The sequence below is a fragment of the Leucopleurus acutus genome (genome assembly GCF_964270905.1).
Source record: "Leucopleurus acutus genome assembly, chromosome: 12".
NCBI classification, from domain to species: Eukaryota; Metazoa; Chordata; class Mammalia; order Artiodactyla; family Delphinidae; genus Leucopleurus; species Leucopleurus acutus.
In genome coordinates, this window is record NC_139154.1 from 34,504,945 (window position 1) to 34,514,000 (window position 9,056).

The window sequence follows — 9,056 nt, forward strand, 5'->3', positions numbered from 1 at the left end:
ATCTCCCCTGAGCTGCAGAGCTGTATTTCCAATGACCTGTTTGATGTCTCTGCATCAGAGTCCCCCAGGCCCCCAAACTCAGCTCACCTCCAGCCAACTGCGCCTCCTGCTGCAGCCCCATCTCAGGATCTAGGCCCCCTGGTGCCAGGCCAGAAACCCAAACATCATACTTGATGCGGGGCATTCAAGCCCCCTGACACCTCTCCCACCTGAGACCTTCTCTCCCACCCACCGTATCTTGTCGACTCAGACCTGTCTCTTCTCTGGCCTGATTGCCAGCCTGGTCTCCCCAGCTCTGGTCTTGCCCCATCCACTGGGAGGATAGGCAGGGGCGGTGGGCAGAGCTGCTTTGAGTAGGAGATCAGAGGCCCAGGGAAGGCTGGCAAGCTCTGGGGCGGCCCGGTGACCCCCAAGGCCAGGCCTGCTCAGAGCCAGCTTTACCCTTCAGTCCATACCTGGGTGAACCTGCTCTGTTTCGTGGTATGGGGAAGACACAGTGTTTAATCATTCAACAAATATTTATTGAGCACCTGCTATATGTTCCAGGACTTATATTCTGGGGTCTGGGGACACAGCAACGAACCAGTCAGACAAGATTCTGTCATGATTGATCCTAGAATCAGTGAGTAAATCTATTGTCATGTTGGATATTGGTAAGTGGGATGAAGAAAGCAAAGCAGGGTGGGAGAATGAACAAGGAGGGAGGTGTTCTAGATGCATAGTGAGGTGGTCCCTTTAGTTGGGAGAAGGAACAGCAAGTGCAAAGGCCCTGAGACAGGGAAGGAGGGTGAGCGTGGCTGAAGCTGAGTGGGAGCAGAGGAGGCCAGGGAGAAGCAGGGGCCAGGTCAGGAGCGGCTTCGAAGGCCGCCTTGCAGAAGCAGCATTACAGATATTCTGCACCTTGACATAAATCCCCAGGTCCTTACAGAGACCCTCGTGTCGGAGGGTGTCCATCACAGTGCTGGTGGTGGCCACCTGGTGTCCGTCACAGGGGTAGATGGCCAGGCGACACTTGGAGGATGCACACTTGGCTAGATATTCGTCTGTTGCGCTTGGCCTTCTTCCCTCTCTGTGCCACGGGGCTGGAAGCCTGTCAGCCACATGTCGTAGGCTCCCTGGCCAGCTGGGCTCTGACAAGAGTCAGCCAACAGGAGGCCCTGGCACCAGATTAGAAGGTGGGTGTATTAGTTAGCTGGGGCTGCCGCAACAGAGTAGCACACACTGGGTGGCTTACACAACATTTACTGTCTCATAGCTCTGCAGGTGGGAAGTCTAGGCAGGGTTGGTGCCTCCTGCGGATGGGAAGGAGAATCTGCTTCAGGGCTCCCCCTGGCATCTGGGGGTTTGCTGCCATCTTTGGTGGTCTTTGACTTGTAGAAGCATCATCCCAATCTCGACCTTCATCTTCACATGGCACTCTCCCAGCGTGTGTGTCTGTGTCCAAGTTTCTCCTATGGGAGTAGCACCCACCTGACTCCAGCCTGACTGCACCCTAACTAATCACATCTGTGATGACCCTATTTCCAAATAAGGTCACATTCTCAGGGACTGGGGGTCAGGATTTCCACACATTTTGTGGGGACACACGCAACTGTGACAGTGGCAACGGTGTAAGCCCATCTGCTCCTGTTCGTGGATCTGGGGCAGTAGTCGCTGGGGTCCAGCAGCAGCAGGACGAGCTTGGCCATGACCCTAGCCCGGGGCTGACGTTTCCTTTTTTTTTTTTACATCTTTATTGGAGTATAATTGCTTTACAATGGTGTGTTAGTTTCTGCTGTATAACAAAGTGAATCAGTTATACATATACATATGTTCCCATATCTCTTCCCTCTTGCATCTCCCTCCCTCCCACCCTCCCTATCCCACGCCTCTAGGTGGTCACAAAGCACCGAGCTGATCTCCCTGTGCTATTCGGCTGCTTCCCACTCGCTATCTATTTTACGTTTGGTAGTGTATGTATGTCCATGCCACTCTCTCGCTTTGTCTCTGTGTAGCACCCCTGCCTGCTCCGCGCTTCCTGCCTAGAAGGAGTAGCAGCTCCCTGATCTCTAGGTCACATCCCCTCCCCTTTTCTCGGTTCCCACACCTTTGTCATGATCTTCTTGAATTAATTTCCTCTTTGCTTGAAATATTTAGTGAGGTTTCTCTTCCCTGACTGGCCAGTGATTGACACGTACACCATGCAACAGTTACAGGTTACAGACACGATGTTCACAAAGCAACGGGAATAGATCTAAAGCACAGAGCTGAGGAAGGGGTGTGTGTGTGGGGCTGTGTGTGTGTGTTGATTCTAAATGCAATGGACCAAGAAAAATTAGACAATCTTAAAGAGGAAAAACAAAACCAGAGGATTTATACTACCAGACTCCAAGATTTATTATGATGTCACAGCAATTAAGGCAGCGTGGTAATTGCCAAGGATAGACAAATAGATCAATGGGGCAGAACAGAGAATCCAGACACAGACTTACACACATAGTGTCAACTTGATTTTTCACAAAGATGAAAGCCTAGTGCAGTGGGAAGTAAGGATGATCTTTTCAATAAAAGGTGTTGGGGTAATTGGATATCCATACAGGAAAAAGTGAATTTTGATCACTACTTCTTGCCATACACAAATGCCGGTCCCAGAAGGGTTGTATCAATAGATATACATTTTCAAAGCAAAACAAAAAGTTTCTAGAAAAGAATATAGGAGAATATCTTCATGGTCTTGGGGTAGGCAAATATCTTGACACAAAAATCACTAACCATAAAAGAAATGGTGATAAATTGGACTACGTTAAATTTTTAAAAAAATATTCATTTATTTATTTTGGCTGTGCTGGGTCTTAGTTGCAGTACACGGACTCTTAGTCGTGGCATGCGGGCTTCCTAGTTGCAGCATGCACGTGGGATCTAGTTCCCCGACCAGAGATCGAACACGGGCCTCCTGCATTGGGAGTGCAGAGTCTTACCCACTAGACCACCAGAGAAGTCCCAAATTGGACTACATTAAATTTAAGAATATCTGTTGAACAAAAGACACAAAGCAAACCACAGAATGGAAGAAGAAATTTGCCATACGTATGTTTAACCTAAGACTTGAATTTAGAATACATGAAGAACTCCTTCAAATAAATAAGACAGACAACCCAATAGAAAAATTTGAACACTTTACGAAAGAGCATATCCACATGTGTAATAAACCTAAAAGTGCACTCAACTTTGTTAGTCACAGGGAAATATAAATGAAAACCACAGTGAGATACTGCTGCACACCCGTGAGAATGGCTGAAGTTAAAAAGCCGACAATTCCAAGTGCAGAAAAGATGTGGAGCAATTGCAACTCTCCTGAATTGCTGGTGGGAGTTTCTGGCAACATAAGTCTAACTGGATATAAACACCCACTACGAGGCAGCAAAACGACTCCTGGGTATACATTCAACAACTATGTATACCCAAGTTCACCAAAACACGTGTGCAGGAATGCTCACAGCAGCAGTATTCACGAGAGCCCAGGACTGGAAGTGATCCAGTGTTCACCAACAGGTGAACAGGTAAGTTGTGTCTTCATATGATGGAACACTCCACAGAATGAGAACCAGTGAACTACAGCTGCATGCGACAATGTGGATGATTGCATTCAAGTTCAAAAACGGGCCACACTGATCTGTCATATTAGAGATAAGGAGAGCATTCGTCACCCTCGGAAAGGGGCACAAGGGGAGTTCTGGGGGTTCTGGTTAAGGTTTTATTTCTTGATCTGGTGAGTGGTTCTGGTGAGGGACCCCAGGCTGGCGACCTGGGATGCTGGCCTGGGGAGGGTGCAGGCACTAATTCCTATTTCCTAGAGGGTGGGCCCCCGAAAGGAGGGCATAGAACAGGGAGGCAGCACCTCCCTTGAGGAATTCTAGCCATGAGTTTGGCATTCTTGGGAGGGGCTGTGCATCTAAATGCAGGCGTGCTGGCGGCCGTCCTGGCTCGTCCCATCTTGGAGACGGAAGAACACCCATGACCTTTGTGGCAGAAGGTGGTATCCTGGTCCAGGACACGTCTCCACGGCTCTCTGCTCGCCAGGACACACAGCTTGAGCTTCAGGTCCTTATCTCTCAACACAGAAACTTCTTAGTCTTTGCTCATGTGTGGAGTTCAACCCTGAGTACCCAGGGTAGGGCTGGTTCCCATGAGGCCTCTTTGCCGAGAGGCCCAGGAAGATGCAGTTCCTTTTGGTGAGAAGATGCACTTTGCATTTGGGCCCCAAGGGGAAGGAGAGCCCCTCGCTGTGTGGGAACAGGCCAGGGCCCTTTCGGTGCACAGATAATGATCCCCCAGAGACACCACAAGTCAGGGAGACAAGGAACCACACGGGAAGAGAGGAGAGAAGAGAACAGAGACCCAGACTGGCCAGCAGGACATTTCCATGTAGTCCTATGAGCTGGGGAACAATTTCGTGCCGGACAGTACTTGTGTATATAATCAAAACCTCTGTTAAATTCTCTAAGAAGTCATCTATTTCTGAGCAACCTGGGATAACTTACTTATTTTCTTTGAGCTTTGGTTTCCTCATCTGTCAGAGGAAGGTTGTAAGACCTCGCCACCTCCCTCAAGTGTTACTGGGAAAGTTCTCTGGGGGAAAAAAAGAACAGCCAATGCAAAGACACGATTTTCCTTATCTATATATGAGCACTTCCGAATGTGTTCTGTGACATGTGGGCGTCTCCATATATTAATAGGTCTTGATAATTTAAAAAAAAAGGTTTCCTTGGTTAATTAAATTCATGAAACGTTAGGTTAAGCAAAGTTAATCACGTTTCCTTATTGCAGGACATTTCAGGGCCTTTAAAATGTTAATATGCATCGTAAATTGCCAGGAGAGAGGTATTCTATGTGGTATATCTCAGGTATATTTATCCGTGTGTGTGTGTGCGCGCGTGTGCACGTGCATGAGTGTGCATGCACACGTGTGGGTGTTACATCTCATGGGATTAGTTCAGAGAAATCTTGTGGTGAAGAAACCTGTTCTGGGACTTCCCTGGTGGCGCAGTGGTTAAGACTCCATGCTCCCAATGCAGGAGGCCCGGGTTCGATCCCTGGTCAGGGAACTAGATCCAACATGCGTGCTGCAACTAAGAGTTCGCATGCCACAATTAAGGAGCCCACATGCCGCAACTAAGACCTGGCACAGCCAAATAAATAATAAAATAAATAAATTTTTTTTGTTAAAAAAGAGAATGCTGTTCTGAGGTGAATACCAGTATTTCTTTCCCAGTGCAAATTTCCCAGTGCAAACTGAATAGGATAAAACCCTCATTTCGGGACCGTGCACTGGTCTGTTCTGACAGTAACTGCACACACGCTGCCCAGGTGATGAGGAAGGCTGTGGCTCACAAAGCATCAGAGGCATGGCTGCTTTGAGGATGCTTTAGCTCAGAGGGCTTGGGGGTGGGGTAGTACTTCTTTTGCTTAAACCCTGCTTAGCTTAGAGCAACATTGCAACACAAGGCCAGAAGTGATAGAGGCTCCTCGGCTTGTGGCTTTGGACTTGTGGCTTGAACGTGCAAATGAGAGGCAGATCTGTTTTGGTGAGTTTTGGGGTTTGTTTGTGTTTTTGGTGAGTTTTGATCAGTCAGTTTACTTTTTCTAGAATGTGATTTTAAAATGCTTTTATAGAAAACATTTAAATTATTTAAATTCCTGAAAGGAAAAGAGTGTGGTATTGAGACTCTGAAACACTCCAGCTCTTTTTTGTTTTATATTATTAGTTTTTTTGAAGTATAGTTGATTTACAATGTTGTGTTAATTATTGCTATACAGCAAAATGATTCAGTTGTATATATATATATGCATGCTTTTTAAAAATATTTTTTCTATTACAGTTTATCATAGGATATTGAATAGAGTTCTCTGTGCTATACAGGAGGACCTTGCTATTTATCCATTCTATATATAAAAGCTTACATCTGCTGACCCCAGCCTCCCACTCAATCCCTCCCCCAACGCCCTTTCCCTTGGCAACCACCATTCTGTTCTCTATGTCCATGATTCTGTTTCTCTTTCATAGATAAGTTCATTTGTGTCATATTTTTTATTCCACATATGTGATATCTTATGGTATTTTTCTCTTTCTGACTTACTTTAACTTAGAATGATAATCTCTAGTTGCATCCATGTTGCTGCAAATGGCATTATTTCATTCTTTTTTGTATATATGTACCACATCTTTATCCATTCGTCTGTTGATGGACATGTAGGTTGTTTCCATGTCTTGGCTATTGTAAAACACTCCAGCTCTTAACTCTTTTTTTAAAAACTTAATTAATTAATTAAAATTTTTTTGGCTGCGTTGGGTCTTCATTGCTGTGCATGGGCTTTCTCTAGTTGCGGCGAGCGGGGGCTGCTCTTCATTGTGGTGCGCGAGCTTCTCATTGCAGTGGCTTCTCTTGTTGCGGAGCACGGGCTCTAGGCGCACGGGCTTCAGTAGTTGTGGCTCGTGGGCTCTAGAGCGCAGGCTCAGTAGTTGTGGCACATGGGCTTAGTTGCTCCGCGGCACGCGGACCAGGGCTCGAACACGTGTCCCCTGCATTGGCAGGCGGATTCTTAACCACTGCACCACCAGGGAAGTCCTCCAGCTCTTAACTATTTCCTGGAGAAACAGTTGCTCTTCTAACGTGCATTTCGATCACGGGAGGTTTCCTGGGTGCGTGCCCGTCTACTACCCTGTGTGAGAGCAGAGCAGACTGGGATGGTCACCCCGTTGGGTTGTTGGGGAAACTCACATTTTCATTTAGAGCATTTGGAGGTGCAGCTCTGCGTTCTTTCTTGGCACCATTCGGTCTGCTGCTTCATCTGAAGGAGTGAAGCCTTTCATCTAATTTTGTCACCAATACTAAATGGCCTTTCTATATTTTGACACACTGAATCACCATGTCCGAATGTGTTCCATTATTTATGATGGTTCATGTTCGGGCGTGATGAATCATGGTAGTTTTTTGAGCCCCTGCCTCCCAGAGAGGGGTCCTGCTCCCTCTACTGCTCACCCTTCTTTGAAGCTGGACCCCTGGGCATGGGGTTGCAGTGGGGGGCTGGCACTGCCCACCAGGAGCCCTGCAAGGGGTGGAAATGCAGATGAAAGGGAAGTTCTGGAATCTCCCAGGCCTGCAAGCAGGCACATCCCTACACAGCAGACAAATGATCGAATGGCGACACAATTCTGCAGGAAAACGGAGCGTCCCTCTGCTCGGGTCTCCATGGCAGCTGGGACCAAGAGTCAATCAGCATGCTCTGCTTTGAGCCCGGTGACACCGAGAGACGGGTGCGCCAGAAGGAAGAGCCCAGCTGCAGCCACGCATCTGGCCTGTGACCGCCCAGTTCCACCCCGGGGCCCAGAGCCGTGATGCGACTCTCCGGGAAGGTTTGACCTTCACACAACTCAACCCCAGTCCCCTCAGCTTTTGGCCCCACAGTGCTGGGGCAGCTTCCCCAGGAATCCTAGGTTCCTTACACGTCCACAGCCTCCATCTGGCGACCTGGAGAGTCCACGAGGCAGGCCGAGGGCCCAGCAGTCTCTGAGTCTCTCTGGGCCTTGGCTGGAGACTGACTGGGTCTGAGAAAAGCTCATCAAATGCCTGACCATCCCATGAAATGCCCCTCGCGCTCTGGCCCTTCTTCTTTTTTTTTTTTTTTTTTTTTTGCGGTGCGCGGGCCTCTCACTGTTGTGGCCTCTCCCGTTGCGGAGCACAGGCTCCGGACGCGCAGGCTCAGCGGCCATGGCTCACGGGCCCAGCCGCTCCGCGGCATGTGGGATCCTCCCGGACCGGGGCACGAACCCGTGTCCCCTGCATCAGCAGGTGGACCCTCAACCACTGCGCCACCAGGGAAGCCCTGGCCCTTCTTTTAATTTGCTTTAGTTCCTTCCACATCCTCCCCCAGGAAGCCCCTCGGAGCGCTAGGCTGGGGCAAGGCTCTCCCTGTCCCCTCTGCTCCCCTGTCCCATCAGACCCCAAATTATCCTTTCCTGTCATCATCAGTCTGGGTTTGCCTCCCCGGCTAGACTGGGAGCTTGCTAGGGGGACCGTCTCTTACTTTCACCCGCCCTGTGCCTCAGGCCCTAACAAGTCAGCCCCGTGCCTTCCAGGTCTGAAGCCGGGCACCCACGTCAGCATGGTTCTTCCAGATCCGGCTTCTCTCCCCTGAGAGTGCCACCCCCTGCCAGGGTGAGGCGACAGGACCCTGCAGTGCAGGAGGAGGCCGTCCTGATGGGAAGGGTGGCTCTGGCTGTGTGGCCTGGAGCCGGCTGTACCTGCCGTGCTGGCCCCTCTGTGCGGGATCCCAGCCCTGCCTGCTGGCCCCAGGCAGCCTCTCTTTCAGCAACGCTTCTCCGAGGACCCGGGCCTCACGGCAACTTGCAGGACGGTCACACTGAGGAGCGCTGGCACTGGGCGCGGCCTTGGACATCCGCCTGCCATCACTCCAGGGGCTCCTACTTAGGAGGTGAGCCTTGCTGAGCACTGGTCCTCTTCCGTAAGGGTGTTGGGGGCTGAGGCATCTCTCAGAACGACCCCTCAGGGGTGCTGCACAGCCACCATGTACTTGGCCTTCGTGACCAGCAACTCATGTAATCCTTGCACAAATGCGGTGAAATGGGTGTTGTCTTCCTGTTTCCAGAAGAGGAAATTGAGGCACAGAGACGTTTAGGACCCAGCATCCCAGAGCCAGTGGGTGGCAAAGCTGGGGTTCAAACCCACCTCCATCTGTCTCCTGCTTGACGCACGTGTCCGCTCCAGCAGAAGCTATTTGTGGATAATCTCTCTGATGAGATCTCACGAAAGCCTAGGAGAGGGGTACACTTACTGTCTCTGTTTCATAGGTGAGGAAATTGAAACTCTGAGAGGCCAAGTGACTCGTTTAAGGTCACGCAGCTGAGAAGCAATGTGGATAGGACCCCATCCCAGTCCGTCTGGCTGGGACTCTGGCCATGCTCCCTGCGCTTCCAGCCAGCCGAGGGGCCTATAGGCATTGTCGTCAGGGCACCAGCCTTTAGAAGGCCTGAGCTCCAGCCTTTGGAAGGGCTCAGT